The 16089-nt window shown below is 39.2% G+C and overlaps 1 long non-coding RNA gene across 3 annotated transcripts in view; it reads left to right on the forward strand.

Moving 5' to 3' along the window:
* Positions 1-15811, forward strand: part of LOC141092445 (uncharacterized) — an 83752-nt gene extending 67941 nt beyond the window's left edge. Inside the window, exons 3-5 of one of the 3 annotated variants that reach the window (XR_012232799.1) lie at positions 6314-6459; positions 13209-13353; positions 15418-15811. This is a non-coding gene — a long non-coding RNA (uncharacterized lncRNA). Of the gene's footprint in view, positions 1-6313; positions 6460-13208; positions 13354-14691; positions 14817-15417 lie in introns of those variants that run through there. The other 2 variants (XR_012232800.1, XR_012232798.1) reach the window with 2 other exon arrangements.
* The last annotated feature ends 278 nt before the right edge of the window (positions 15812-16089 follow it).

The raw sequence follows: 16089 nt of genomic DNA on the forward strand, positions 1-16089 counted from the left end.
TATATTAATATTAATTGTATAATTTAATATTGAGCAGAATTAAGTGTGCTGACATCTCCCTATATATCGTTTGAACCCCAATACAGCCCCTTTTATATATCATATGAGCCTCCACAGCCCCTTATATATTATAAGAGCCACCACACAGCCTCCCTATATACAGCATGAGCCCCACACAGCCTCCCCATGTCCAGGTGAGGCCCCCATAGCCTCCCCATTTCCAGGATTAGGCCCCCCATAGCCTCCTCATGTCCAGGAAGAGCCCCCCACAGCCTCCCCATGTCCTGGATGAGGGCCCCATAACCTCCCCATGTCCAGGATGAAGCCCCCACAGCCTCCCCATGTCCAGCATGAGGGCCCCGTAACCTCCCCATGTCCAGGATGAGAGCCCCACAGCCTCCCCATGTCCAGGATGAGAGCCCCACAGCCTCCCCATGTCCAGGATGAGGCCGCCACAGCCTCCCCATGTCCAGGATGAGACCCCCATAGCCTCCCCATGTCCAGGATGAGACCCCCATAGCCTCCCCATGTCTAGGATGAGGCCCCCATAGCCTCCCCATGTCCAGCAGTATTGTACGTTAGGGTGCATTTTTTCCAATAGAATGTGGTAGTGTGCCATGTGGCCAGTCACTCTACTACAAATTCATGTGTTTGTTAGGCTAAGTTCAGTCAAGCTCTGAACTTTGCGGACCAGCAACGTCCACTTGGACCTGAGTTCCGTGCGGAAAATTGCTTATTTGCACTAGTATATAGGCGATCATTGCTTGGTGTGTTGTCTGCATTGTTACTGTTGTGCACAGAGAGCAGGTGGTCAAAAAAAAGCACTTGTGTGAGCAAACCCTTACTGTGAATTGCCACTGTTTTGTGATGTCATTTTTGAAACCACTTGTTTCACTCTAACATGCTGCAAAGTAAAAAATATGCAAACTGGATTAAAGCTTGGATGTGCGACGTAGTGTTGCAGCAACATTGCCTTTGAGAATGTTCTCTTTTCTCAGTTTGCTAACTTCAAACTGTTTTTTTTTTCCTTGGCTTTTGGGTCTTAGAAAGAATGTTACCAAACTCCGGCAATAAGCAGAGATCTTGAGAAACTGACATGCAAAGTATATCAGAAAGAAGTTCAATTAATTATTAATTAATTATTAAGGTATAATTATATAACATTAGACAAGAGCTTTGAAGAGTTTATCCAGTTGGTATTTTTTTTTTTACCATTGACTAAGAATGGGTTAAAAAAATATAAGAAGCAATGCAATGATTCTTGGTCCCCCACGTTTTTTTCTTCATGGTTCTGTCTTGACACACAAGAAATGCTAGAAAATGCTGCTTAGCATAAAACTAGGATCCCTGCATGTCCAGAGATTAGCTGATTAGAATTGTATTTGCCTGCTATCTTCACATATATTTTAGGGGATTTTGCTCTACTGTATTAATCTAGATTCTAGAGAAACCTTGGAATGTATTTTTCTGTAATACTTCCTAGGCAGTTGAAGCAGAATATTGTTTCAAACTTGCCCATGCATGAAGATTTGGATGGATACTGTTACAATTCCTAGTATCTATGACCTTTCCTTTTCAAAACATTGAATAATTAATTGGGTGAGTGTTTATGGACCACTGAATAGTTTTATATCCACTCTGTTCTTTCATATGTGGTGATTATTGTCTGCAGTAACAATCAAAATACTTGTACACATAAAACATTTTCTGCTTTACATAAAATGAAGAGGTAGAGTAGGTAGAGCAATATGACTGTAGTATCAGACTAAGTGTAGGGTTTTCTTTTTATACATGGAAATGCATAGTTATGAATAGGAACTATAGACATAAACAGTAAAATTATTTGGAGAAAATTATGACTCTACTAAATTGTGCCTACTATTCCTCCCTAGAAAATAATTGACAAGAGAGGCTGAGAAGCTTGATAAATCAGTTTGAAAATCTTTGCACCTGAATTTTGGCATGCCAAAAAAAAAAACAAGGTGTAACCACCTTAGCAAATGTTGTTCATGGCTTGAAAATTTACATATACCCTATAAATTTTTCTGTCGTCGTGGATTATCTGTTTGTTATGGCTCTTAATCAGTAATAAGACATTGTTGTGGTGTTACATGTGATTGCACACAAATGTAATAATTGTTCATCCAGTTAATTCATCTGCGTAATAACGGCTTTAATCTATGACCTGTTGAAAGCCCTGGAAAGGTAAGGCTGAGTGATGCTAATCTAAGATGAAGAACCTGTTATTTTTTAGGACTAGTGAGACTTGTGACACGGATAGGTTTCATCACATTTTAGACTATTTCAATGTACAAAATTAGAAATGATGGAACTACAGTGTGGCACAGTTTAAGGAAGAAGCAATTGCCTTTCATTTAAGTGTGTTGCTGGAGCAAATAGCAGCTGATCAGAGGGGATGCTGGGTGTTGCACCGCCAAAATCTAATTTTGATGCCCTTTCCAATGTAAGCTAGAATAGGTACGCATTTAGTCTGTGCCATCTGTTCTGTCCATCACTCACCTTGTCATCTGTCCACTGTATTGACCCATTGTAAGACAAACTAATACTTTATGCAGGGTATCTTTTTCTCTGCAGTGTTGTTTTTTTTTTTTATCAGAAAACACAGTCTGCTGAACTGTAGAAAAAAAGACATGGACTGCACATCCAAAAATCATATGTTGATCTAATACCACTACTCAAAAATTTAGAAAATTGAACATGAGTTTCTTAGGTTTAACATTCTAATCAGACTGACAGTGGGCTTCTTACAGCCTGATCAGAATGTTAAGCTAAGAACCTCATGTTCAGTTTTGTAAGTTTTTGCCTAGAGGCATTAGATCAATGTATGGTTTTTGGATGTGCGGACCATGTATTTTTTCTACAGCTTAGCAGAAAACACACTCTGCTGCCCTTTCCAATACAAATGAGACACATACCTGCCAAACGAAGGCCAAAGCACACACTTCTGGCCTCTGTGTGGCATATGGGCGCCTATAGTGTATGTCAGGAAAGGTTTCCAATATGTTCATAGGTATTGAAAGATAGATAGCGATTACAAAATACACAGTTCTACAGAAATTTAGATGATGTCTAACTTTTGATTCGCCCTGTATATTAAGACCTGAATGAAAGGATAATCACTTTGACCCAGTACTAGAGTCTCTAGTAGCAAATGCATCACTTCCTGCATTATTCTAAATCTTCCCATCCTCCTGCTGAGATTATTATGTTTAATGGAGGAGGTTCAGTAGGAAGGCATATTTTACTAAGAACGCCCTGTGGATTGCGCTGAGCATAAATCTACTTTAGTCATAATGACTATAATGCTTCCATGGATGTGATCATAGTAATGAATATAGTAACTCTATTGTAGACTACAATAATAACTCACCTTCAACTATTTTTATTTTATAGTGAGTGGGGAGCAGATGCAAGCCAATATTTCCTCATGTCATTCCATTTTTTTTTTTTTAATATTGATATACCGTAAGTGTTCATTAATACCTACATTTTAGGGATTATTGGCATAAATTGCATAAATACATTGATCCAAAGAATGCTGCTGGAGAGATCAGCGCAAATAGGGTCTTATCCAACGTAAATGAATTAATATGAGCAAATTCTACTCACCAGATGGAGCGATTATTAAAGCATGTAGGGCTATCCGCTGCAGCAGATCCACGGGTCAGCATGTGACCATACTGTAGATCAGTGGTTTCCAAACTCCAGTTCTAGCGTACCCCAACAGGTCATGTTTTCAGGATTTCCTTAGTATTTCACAGGTGATGGAAGTATCATCAAGGCATCAGGAATTCTCTCACATGTGTAACACTATAGAAATCCTGAAAACATGACCTATTGGGGTCCGCGAGGACTGGAGTTTGGGAACCACTGCTGTAGATGAATGAATAGGTAAATGCCGATATAATCTGCGCTGATGAATAATTGTAGGTCCAGACATATCACATAAAAAAATGGTGGTTTAGTCAACGCGTTTCAAAGTCTAGGTGACTTCTTCATCAGGAAATACCATAGTAATCAATTAGTGGGGTATTAGTGTGGGCTGTGCATTATACTATATGTGAGCTGCATTATACTCTATTGAGGACTATGGGGAGTGCATTATGCTATATGTACTATATGGTGGCTGCATTATGTTATATGGGGGCTTCATTATACTATATGGGGCTGCATTATACTCTATCAAGAACTATGGGGTATGCATTTATACTATATGAACTATAAGGAGGCTGCATTATGTTATATGGTGGCTGAATTATACTCTATCAAGGACTGTAGGTTGTGTATTATGCAGTATGTACTATATGGGGGGTGCATTATACTTTATGGAGGACTATGAGGAGTACATTATATTGTATGGAGGACTATGTGGAGTGCATTATACCATATAGAAGACTATGGGGTGCATTATACTGTACTATGTGGAGTGCATTATACAATATGGAGGACTATAGGATTCATTATGCTACAGGTGTTTCTCAAAAAATTAGAATGTCAAAAAGTTAATTTATTTCAGTTCTTCAGTACAAAACATGAAACTCATATAGTCATTATGAACAGGGTGATCTATTTCAAGTGTTATTTTCTGTTAATGCTGATGATTATGGCTTACAGCCATTGAAAACCCAAAAGTCATTATCTCAGTAAATTAGGATACTTTATAACACCAGCTTAAAAATGATTTTAAAATCCCAAATGTTGGCCTACTGAAATGTATGTTCAGGAAATGCACTCAGTACTTAGTCGGGGCTCCTTTGGCATCAATTACTGCATCAGTGCGGTGTGGCATGGAGGCGATCAGCCTGTGGCACTGCTGAGGGTTATGGAAGCCAAGGTTGCATTGATAGCAGCCTTCAGCTTGTCTGCATTGTTGGGTTTGGTGTCTCTCATCTTCTTCTTGACAATACCCCATAGATTCTCTATGGGGTTAAGGTCAGGCGAGTTTGCTGGTCAATTAAGCACAGTGATACTGTTGTTTTTAAACCAGGTAATGGTATTTTTGGCAGTGTGGACAGGTGCCATGTCCTTCCTGCTGGAGAATTAAATTTCCATCTCCAAAAAGCTTGTTGGCAGAGGGAAGCATGAAGTGCTTTAAAATTTCATGGTAGACAGCTGCGCTGACTTTGGTCCTGATAAAACACAGTGGACCTACACCAGCAGATGACATGGCTCCCCAAACCATCATTGATTGTGGAAACTTCACACTAGACCTCCAGCAGCTTGGATTGTGGCCTCTCCACTCTTCCTCCAGACCAGATGAAATTAAAAATTTACTTTCATCTGAAAACAACACCTTGGACCACTGAGTAACAGTCCAGTTCTTTTCCTCCTTGGCCAAGTAAGATGCTTCTGGCATTGTCTATTGGTCATGAGTGGCTGACACAAGGAATGTGACACTTGTAGCCCATGTCCTGGATACGTCTGTGTGTGGTGGCGCTTGAAGCAATGACTCCAGCAACAGTCCACTGCTTGTGAATCTCCCCTAAATTTTTTAATCTGGCTAGTCCCATGTTTGAGACTCTTAAATGAGGCTCCACAGACTTTATTTGCTAAATTTTTTAATGGCCTTTTCTTAACAATCCTTTCATTGCTGGAGGTTTGCTTGCATACAGCATTCTGTGAACAGCCAGCTTCTTCAGCAATGACCTTTTGTGGATTACCCTCCTTGTGAAGTGTGTAAATGACTGCCTTCTGGACATCTGTCAGGTCAGCAGTCTTCCCCATGATTGTGGAGCCTATTAAAACAAATTAAGGGACCTTTTTAAACGCTTAGGAAGCCTTTGCAGGTGTTTTTTGTTAATTATTCTAATTTACTGAGATAATGACTTTTGGGTTTTCATTGGCTGTAAGCCATAATCAACATAAACAGAAATAAACACTTGAAATAGATCATTCTGTTTGTAATGACGCTATACAATATATGAGTTTCTTGTTTTGTATTGAAGAACTGAAATTAACTTTTTGATGATATTCTAATTTTGTGAGAAGCACTTATATGAATGATATAATTGGCAAAAGAGAGACATGAACAGCAGACATGATAATTATCAAGGAACAAGAACAGGTCAGAGGTCACCAACAAGAGTTTACAGCGCAGTAAACCTGCTAATGCTATCACTTGTACGCTTTCATATTTATAAAGCTTAAGGGTACATTTTCAAAACTGAAAATTGTTCTAGCACTGTAAAACTTACTCTAGAGGTTAGCTGCTATGAAATTACAATTTCCAACATATCTGTGCTGTCTGGATTGTAAGCAGTAGATTACAGAAAATTTTTTTTCTCTCTCCTAGAGCGTTCGTGAGCTCGAGACATTTCCATTATGTATGTGCTGCAGAGTTCTCCATATAGATAAATACATGAGCTGCACCCTTCTCTTCATTAAAATCTGGACTGGGACCTAAGGAGATATACTATATGCCGCTGTGCACTTGCTAAGGTGAGCATATCAATTGTTTCAAATTTTATTGTATTTCAAACATTTGGAATAAATTTGCCTAATCTGGATACAAGTGTAGAAAATGTCTCATGTATGAAAAGCAAACAATCTTTTTATTCCATGACAGCCAGTAGATGCCTTCAAAGTATAGTTGAGCAAGGGTGATTCCCACCAACGCCGGCAGCAGAGGAGATGGAGAAATAAAATTTCTCATTCTCCTCCGCTGCTGTGCTGCGATCCTCTGATGTGAGAGGATTGGAGCAGAGCACTGACACTCGGCTCCTGCTCGCAGCAGAATGGGAGTTGAAAGTCATTAGCATATCGCATCCGATGTTCTTACATCGGATGTGATTCGCTAGTAGAACCACGGCCTTAATGTGAAAAATGGACCAGAGAGATGCTGGCTGTGATTTTTTTTCCACGCAGAACATCAGATATGAGTTAATCTAAACTAGCTTTTGTTTTTTTTTTTACTTTAGAAGTAAAAAATAAGTCAAATGTATACACTTCAATTCACACCAACTTTTTTTTTTTCCATTGGCCTGAGAAACACTAGCTTTATTCAAAGGAGGTCAAACTATATCAGAATTTGGCATATTTTTCCATTATAAAATTAATGCCTTTAATTTATAAACTATACGTATGGTTCAGCAATCTTTTGCACTCCAGCTGCTCTGGAACTGCAAGACTAGATTCGTGCATCTGTTTTTCTCAGTCCAAGAATGGACACATCGACTGGTTGTGTGTCTCTTCAGCCACACTGGACATCCTTGAAGGCATATATGAAATTGCTGAGATTAGGCTTGGAGACCCACAATCGGTCTGTTCATCGCAGTCCATACTCAGACATCATAATATGTATGAATTTGGCCCAACTCGTAGCCTGTGCCTGTGAGGAAATGCTGGCCGTTATAGTGTTATAACTGCTTCAGGTGCTTAAGACTTCTGGTCATTGGATTTAAAAAAATCCTTTTAAAGATGGCCTAAATACGCTATAGGCTTGAGTAGTGTGATAAAACACTCCGGGATCGCCTTTGCTGGGGTCAAAGGTCACGTGCGTTCAGCATGAAACTTAGGCGCACAGCCGGGGTCCGGGTGTAACTGACATTGGGTCAGGTTTATTAAAGGTGAAAGCAATGCATAAAGAAAAAAAACATAAAACAAATCCTTGCCTGTCCGGCACTAACTAAACAAAGTACAACCTAACTACCAACTGGCGGGCTTCTCAGGTCCAGCCAAACCACAGTTGCAGTGGGCACTGCTTTCACTCATGTGTGTCTCTCACACAGACAGGCTCTCTGTGTCCCCAGGCTGAGACACTCGCACAACCACCTGGCATCCTTTTATATCCACCTCCCATTATTCATTAGTAACCAGGTGAGATACTGACCAGACTAGGCCACATAGGAAAGGTATCTGGGCGAGATATACCTGCCCTCATCCACTATTCCCACATGATTCTCACAGTAGGTTAAGGCTGAGTGCAGACGGGGTTTTGAGCCCTGCGGATTTTTCCGTGCAGAATGGAAGAAAACCGCAGGTCAAATGACCTGCATTTTTCCTGCGGATTTCTTCCATTTTTCACGCGGTTTTCATGCGGTTTTTGTGCGGTTTTCCATTGCGGTCTTCCCCCTGCGGATTTGGTAACAGGGGAGATAGAAAACCGCACAAAAGAAGCAACATGCTGCGGATTTTGTACCGCAGGAAAACCGCGCGGAAAAATCCGCAGCGTCTGCACAGCGGTTTTTTTTTTTTCATTCATTTTAAAGGTACTGTACATCACAATGCGGATATGCAACGTTTCTGCGCAGTAAAATCCGCTGCGGAAACACTGCAAATCTGCATCGTGTGCACATGGCCTAAATGCTTGCACATCTGAGTATCCCATTTATAAAGCACAGATCAGAGACTCCTATAAATGCTACTTGTGTACAGTGAGGTGTGCCTGCTACAGAAAAGTGAGCACTTGAGGTAAAATTATGAAACATTATAATAACCATGTTGAATTTGTAAAATGACTGTAATGGTCTGAGGAATATGTGCTTGAACAGTTCCCTTACTTTATTTTCCTTCCCATGACCTCTGACTACATACTGTGTTATTTCAACCAAGTCACTGAATCAGCCCAGTGCTCTTGGCTTGTAGCTGAACGGAGATACTCATTTATCAGAGATCATTTATCATATCCTGCATAGGGCAAGTGACAAACAACTCAACTAATGCCAAGTGCAAGTCTCTCTTCTCAGTTCTTATCAAATTATTAGCTTGAAGTTCTAACGAGCTGTCATCATCTCCATTTCACATCTTAGTTAGTAGTTACATTCATTCTATAAGAATTTTGCTTTTAGGGCCCTATAGGTAAAGCAGAGAATGATGTTTTTTGACACAGGATAACTTATTAAGGTGTCATAGACACATGTGTTAATTTTAAAATGTTTAACCCTTTGGTGACCTAGACAATTTTGACCTTAATGACAAGGCCAATTTTTTTAAATCTGAGCAGTGTCATTTCATGTGATAACTCAGAAACGCTTCAACGGATCCCAATGATTCTGAGAATGTTTTTTTGTGACATATGTTACTTCATGATATTGGTAATATTTATTCGATATGGCTTGAGTTTAATTGTGAAAAAAATTAAAATTTTTCAAAATTTGAAAAATATATCCATTTTAAACTTTGAATTCTTATGCCCTTAAATCAGAAAGTTATATTACACAAAATAGTTAATAAATAGCATTTCCCACATGTCTACTTTACATCGGCGACATGTTTGAAACATATTTTATTTTGTTAGGAAGTTATAAGAGTTAAAAGTTGATCAGCTGTTTCTCATTTTTCCAACAAAATTTATAAAACCTTTTTTTTTTAGGGACAACATCACATTTGAAGTGACATTGGGGCCTGTATGGCAGAAAATATCCAAAAGTGACCCCATTCTAAAAACTGCACCCCTCAACGTACTTAAAAGCACATTCAAGAAGTTTATTAACCGTTTAGGTGCTTCACAGGAACTAAAGCAATGTGGAAGGAAAAATGAACATTTAATTTTTTTTCCACAAACATTTAACTTTAGCTCCAAATTTTTTATTTTCACAAAGGTAATAGGAGAAAATGAACCCTAAAACATGTTGTGCAATTTTTCCTTAGTATGCCGATACCCTAAGGCTGTGTTCACATGTAGCGTTTTTTTGCGCGGATTTGCCCAAAAATACGCTCAAAAAACGCTTAAAATAAGCTTCCCATTCATTTCTATGCATTTTGCACTTTTTGTGCATGTTGATGCGTTTTTTACCACGAAAAAACCACTTCGCGGTAAAAAACGCAGCATGCTCATTAATTTTGCAGATTTTTCCGCATTTCTGGCTAGTTCTATGTGTCTGGCACCGCGTGGAAAAAAAACGCATAAAAACCGCGCAGAAAAAACGCGCAGTTTCTGGGAAGGAATCCAGTTTTTATGCAGAAATTTTCTGCATACGTGTGCACATAGCCTTATATGTGGAGAAAAAACACTGGGTGTACGGCATGCCCCGAAGGTAACAGCAGAAAAAAGTGACCACACTGTAGAAATTGCACCTTTCGATGAATTCATCTACCGCTGCAGTGACTATTTTGTAACATCTACGCTAGTCTTTATTTGGGAGAATTACAAAGCTGACAGTCTAGTACCCATACATTGCGTCCCCATACAGTATAGAGCCCCATATACTGTTGTACCCCCATACATTGCGCCCAGCTTGTGCTTCTGGTGATACGCCTCCTTAAATGAAATGTATGCTCTCCATTACAATAATGCCAAACATGTGGCTTCTTACTGTGGTTTACACATAGTGGGGCTCAGAAGGAGAGAGCATTTAAATTTGGGAGCACAGAATTTACTGGATTTTATTTGAAGGGGCGATAGCCATGTTGCTTTTCCATTGACAGATGACGGACCTGAGTGGGGGCTGATTTTATGCGAGATAAATTAAGGTTTTTATTAGTAACATTTTGGGGTACATAAAATATTTTGATTGCTTCCAGAATAAGGTTGGGATCACATTATTGTGTTCTATGCTGAGCACTTACATCAGAGTTTCTGCGTAAATCGCACAAAAGTTCGATTCAGGCAAAACCCCCAACAGAACTACCCCCCCCATAATGAGGCAGGTGGAAAAACACTTTGTACTCCGTTGGGGTCTGGTTTGGTGGTATCCATCTTTTTAGGCATTCATAAATATGTGGTCGCCCACATTTGTGTGCTAAAAAGATGCCTTAAATAATGGGACACCGCCAGAACACAGACCAGTCCAAAGTGACTTCATCTTCCTCATAAGTGAATTCCATCCGGGGTTTGTCTGAATTCCGGTTTTGGGAAATTTACACAGAAACTAGGACGTAAACGCTCAGTGGAGAGTCCAGGATAAATGAGAGCCGAGCTTTATTCCGATTTTTGGGAGGTAGAATGAACAAATAGACAGCAGTACAAGAATATTTTGTTTTTATTTTTGCGGGGTTCATCGTGCGTTATAAGCAATAAGGCAAATTTATACTTTGGGTTGGTGCGATTACAGAGATACCAAATTTATATAGTGTTTTTTTTTTTTTTTTTTTTTTTTTTTAGGTTTTGCTGCCATCACTGTAAAAATGTGTTGTTTTTTGTCGCCACATTCTGAGAGCTGTAACTTTATTTTTTTGCTGAATGAGCCATATTAGGGCATTGGCATTTTCATTTGTACCATTTTTTTTAACATTACTTTTTGATTGCTTTTTATTCACTTTTTTTTCAGTATAATGAAAAAGCGACATTTTTGGTGTGTTTTTTAAAATTATTTTTCTAATGGGGAATACGGAATACATAACGTGCCAGTTTTACAGAGTGGACCGTTCCAAATTCGGCTATACCAATTATGTGTACGTCTTTTTGTTTATTTTGGTTTTCTCAGAAACGCTGCATTTTGCACTATTTTAATTTTTTCACTTTTTTTTACATTTTTTACTGTAGGGCATGCATGTGTAATTTTTACTTTGATCACTTGTCTCATACACTGCTGTACTCATGTAGAGCTGGATCTAACAGGCCACTGTACCCTGAGGTATATAGGTAACCATTGGGACCTGTGATTCTCATTGGGTCCGATGGTTACTGACGGGGGTATTGTGACCCCCTTATAACAACTTGAATACTGCTAGGTTAAAGGGTTAATTGGCCCTGAGCAGGCTCCATACTGCAGGGTGTCAGCTGTCATGTACAGCTGACACCCACTGGGATCACAAAGGCGGAGTGGTGCTATTCCCTTATTCCCCATCATTGTTTTAAAACGGCGATGAGGGTATAAGTACTCTTAACGACCGCCATTTTAATGCATATTGCCACTCGTTAAGGGGTTAATGCGGTCTACAAGTGAACATGTGTATTGTTATTTTACCACTTAGGCCTCATTTATACATCTATCCTCCATGTACGTATATTTGAGGATAGAAAAATTCTGCCTGTTTCTGCAGTGACAGGATTCTAGAGGTAGGAGCAGATTTATTGGTGGTGCCCGAATGTGCCATACATTTAAGGCAGTGAATTTGCAAGATATATGAAATTGGGAAAACTCTATTCAAAAGATACTTTTTATATTTTTTTTTTTGGCTTGTAAAAAATTATGTGTCACGAAATGACTAACCCAGTGTGACTTGCCCCAACGGATGGTCGGTCACCAGCAACTCAACACCAATGGAATAGGGAAGAGTAAGGCCCTGACAATAGGGAATCAGGGATGGACACCTCCTGATTCTGTCCCTGTTCTAACCTCACACCCTATGCAGGTCCTTCCCCCTGCCGACGTCAGGATACCTCGTCCCTATTTGTCACCTAGATCTGCCCTGGCTAGTGCACTGGCTAGCAAGGAGCACTAGCCTCACCTCTGCAGATAACACACAGGGGGAAGTGACAGACACCAAAGGGACAAGGTAACGAAAATACAACAGTTAGCTTTCTGCTGCAAAGCACCGCACAGCAGCATAAAGACATCAGATCAATGTATTCAGCTGAAGCACCACTGCTCCCAGAGAGCCTCTCTCTCCAGCTTGGTCACTGCTGATGGCTCTAACACCAACAGTCAGCTGATGCATCAGGTGACCTCTTGAAGGATGGTGGGAGTGGTCACCACCCACCTCAGCTGACCCATCAGCAATGCAATACACCAGCAGGCCCGCTGGGAAAAACTGACTTTAACCCCTGATGGCCTGGAAGGAAAAAAGTTTTAAGTTAAAGAAACCAGATCTGCCACAAATCAAAAAATGGATCGTGACAGTATGTGTGATACAAGCCTGTGGGTAAGTTCACACAGGGCGAAACTACTGTAGAAATAAATCTGCCAAGTATGAATACACCCTTAAGAAAGAATCAGACACTTTGCAGTTGAATACAGATATTGCAAGAAACCTTAGCAATATGCAATTAGCTTCTACATGTACTTTTATTTAGACATCAATTTATGTAATGCAGTCCTAGTTGATCGATGGCAGTAGTTTGGCAGAAGCAAATGTCTTTTGCTAATTGCAGGCTGCACAAACTTGCTTAGACATGTCCCTTACCAAGATTTAATTTTGCAAAGGAAGCTTATTAAAACATAATGAAAGAGAATTAGATCCAATTATCGGCCTGTGTAAGGGGACTGTTTTTCAATTGATGGGGAAGATTAGATTTTGATAAATTCAGTGAAACTCAAATATGGCGAGCAGAAAAAAATAGTAAACTTGTATTCTCATGCCACTAGTGACCAATGGGGCCTAGTCACTATTGGCAGTGCCTGCCGTGAGCTTGGAGTGAAAGAAGGCCAGACCAGAAAAGAAAAAAGACCTTTTTGAGAGAAGACAATGGAGTGATAGCGGTGCGACTGATATGGAAATGGCCAAGGAAAGGTGAATATATGAGTTTATTGTATTTTTTAACCCCTTTCTGGCTATAAAAATCCAGTAAAATGGCGTGTGTTATAATCACATGTGCAAATTAATTATTTCTGCTTGATTTCTCTAAATATATCTATAATTTGTGTGCAGTTTTGCAATACTTGAGAAGCTAGACCTCCCACTTAGATATCTTCCTTATCAATTAGCACATTTTCAACACCACCACTCCAGAGATAGCATTATGGTGATTTAATATAGATGGGGTTCAATTTATAAAACAAGTATAAGCTGGTAATTTTTGAAAATAGAAATTATTTTGTTCTCATGATCTATCCAATCCCAAAATCGTAATTACCGCTACTTTCTTTATGTAGTGTACTTTTATAAAAATCCATTTAAACCCTACATATCCGTAATTGATCATGTTAATTTAAAAGAATATGGACACTTGTGCACTTTTTTTCATTAATACATGTGTATTGAGCTAGAAAGGCTTTTTATTATATTGCACAATGCTAGCGGCAGACTTTTTTTCTGAGCTGTTCTCTGCTTATTTATGACTACATAAAAGTTCATTTGGAAATCAGTGATTTTTCATGTATGGGAAAATCAGTAAGTTTCATCAGTGTTTTTTTAATTCGAGTTTTATTATAGTTTGCACTATGTTCCATCAGTCTTTCGTGGACGAGAAAGACAAAAAAATAAAATGTAACTATCTAGCAGTCCATGAAAAACGAACAAGACTTGAATGGCACCCTAGTGCTGTCTGGGTTTTTCCAGGACCCATAGACGTGCATTGCAGATTTTGATCTTACTCTTGGATGAATATTACCCATGTCTCCATGATTTTGGAGGGACTGCTTGGTCTACGAAAAATCAGACATGTGAATGGCCTCCTTCACTATTAGAATAGTGCTAAAAAAAAAAGTACTTGGGGAATGAAATATGGAGGGCAATATACCTTTAAGGGTTTCCAGGTCACATAGACACACGCACCCCGACGCGTGTTTTGGAAAGGCTTTCTTCGTCAGGGGGTTTTTCTTGCATTATCTGCACTTTTTACTCTTATTTGGTATTGGTATAAGCATGGATTTATCATGCACATAGTGTCTATTTATATATAAATATATATATTGTGGTACAGTAAAGGGTTTTTTACTGGATGGGAGATACATTTCTCCCAGCAGATTAACGTTTGGCCGGGTTTTTCCCTAAAGACAGGACCTGTGATGATGTCATGGTCCACGTGATCAGCCCATGTGATGTCTACCTCACCGGTGGGAGGGGTTATGGGCTATGTAATGGAGGTTGGTATTTGGCACAGGGTGAGTGTGTGTCTGGAAGTTACAGGAACTTGGCTGGACTTAGCCTGAACTTGTATACAGGATCCCCGTGCTGCAGGACTATAGCAGCAAGACTCTCAACAACCCACGGAATGGCACCTGGCGGATGCCGCAGGACTTGGCAGCCGCTTAGTTAAGCCCGTCCCGTGCAAGGGGTGAGTCTGAGACCAGTGGTTCTCCAAGCTGGAGTACATTTATGTTTTTCCCTTTTTTTCTGTTAACCTGCTGTTTGCAAAGTGACATTAAACCACTGAAATTAGACTTTAAGCCTGTGTGTTGCCTCGTTGCTTCAGCCCTGCCATTACCTACTAGAGCGAATCCCTACAATATATATATTATATGCACTTTATATATGATTTTGTTTTTTAATCACGTACACTTTTTATATTTGTTTTTTTATTGGTACTTGAGGTCTATTATATGGTTTTTATTACCTTTTTGGGCTACCATTTTCCAATATGGCCTTTTTATATTATTTCCTTTTTATATCTTAGTCCTGCATACGTGCACATTGATTTTGTGTGTATATTTTATATAATCTTTTTTGTCACCATTAATTGATTAATAAAAATATTTATCACCTATTTTCCTGTCTGGAATTCTCTGTTAATCCATTGACTTTGATTGTTGGTTTAGCCAATATGATTGTAGCCAGGTATATCTTTCTCTGAAATGTTCTGGGCATCAAATCTATTCACCGACAGACTGAACTTTTATTTTTTTCCCCTTTCAGATTTTTCCACAAGATTTGTTCCTTCAAGGCCAGTGTCAAGGGAATGACGCAGACTTTAAAAAGAAAATACCTTTTAGGGGTTCGAAGGACTAGAAATTGTATTTACAGTAGCTTGTGATGAGCTCTTCTCCTTACTAGCTATAGGTATATATGATCATTTGTTATTTTACTTCAATGTTTATATTCCTTTTACCTTAATTTATTAATAACAATAAAAACAACAACAATTAAATCTTCATGAAGAGTTGAAATGAGTTGCCAATGCTGTATAAAACTGTAATGAATTTAATGAGGTGTTATGAAGTGGGTGTGATGACATTTAGAAAATTAAAATTGTTACCTGAACGCAAGACATGTGATAATAAAAATGTTGATCTAAATAACATTAATTGAGCAGACGTAATCCAGGCCTCAAGTTCTTACAGGAAGTTTAAAGCATAGTTCCCCAACTCCAGTCCTCAAGGCCCACCAACAGATCATATTTTCAGGATTTCCTTTGTATTGCACATGTGATGCAATTATCACCTGAGCAATACTAAGGTAACCCTGAACACATGACCTGTTGGTGGGCCTTGAGGACTGGAGTTGGGGAACCCTGGTTTAAAGGATTAAAATGTGCTGCTATCTAGTGGACCAATGATGTAAACCAAAGATCTAAAATGTTTTCCAAAG

The sequence above is a fragment of the Dendrobates tinctorius genome, unplaced genomic scaffold (assembly GCF_039654945.1).
Source record: "Dendrobates tinctorius isolate UK_male_01 unplaced genomic scaffold, ASM3965494v1 ptg000059l, whole genome shotgun sequence".
NCBI lineage: Eukaryota > Metazoa > Chordata > Amphibia > Anura > Dendrobatidae > Dendrobates > Dendrobates tinctorius.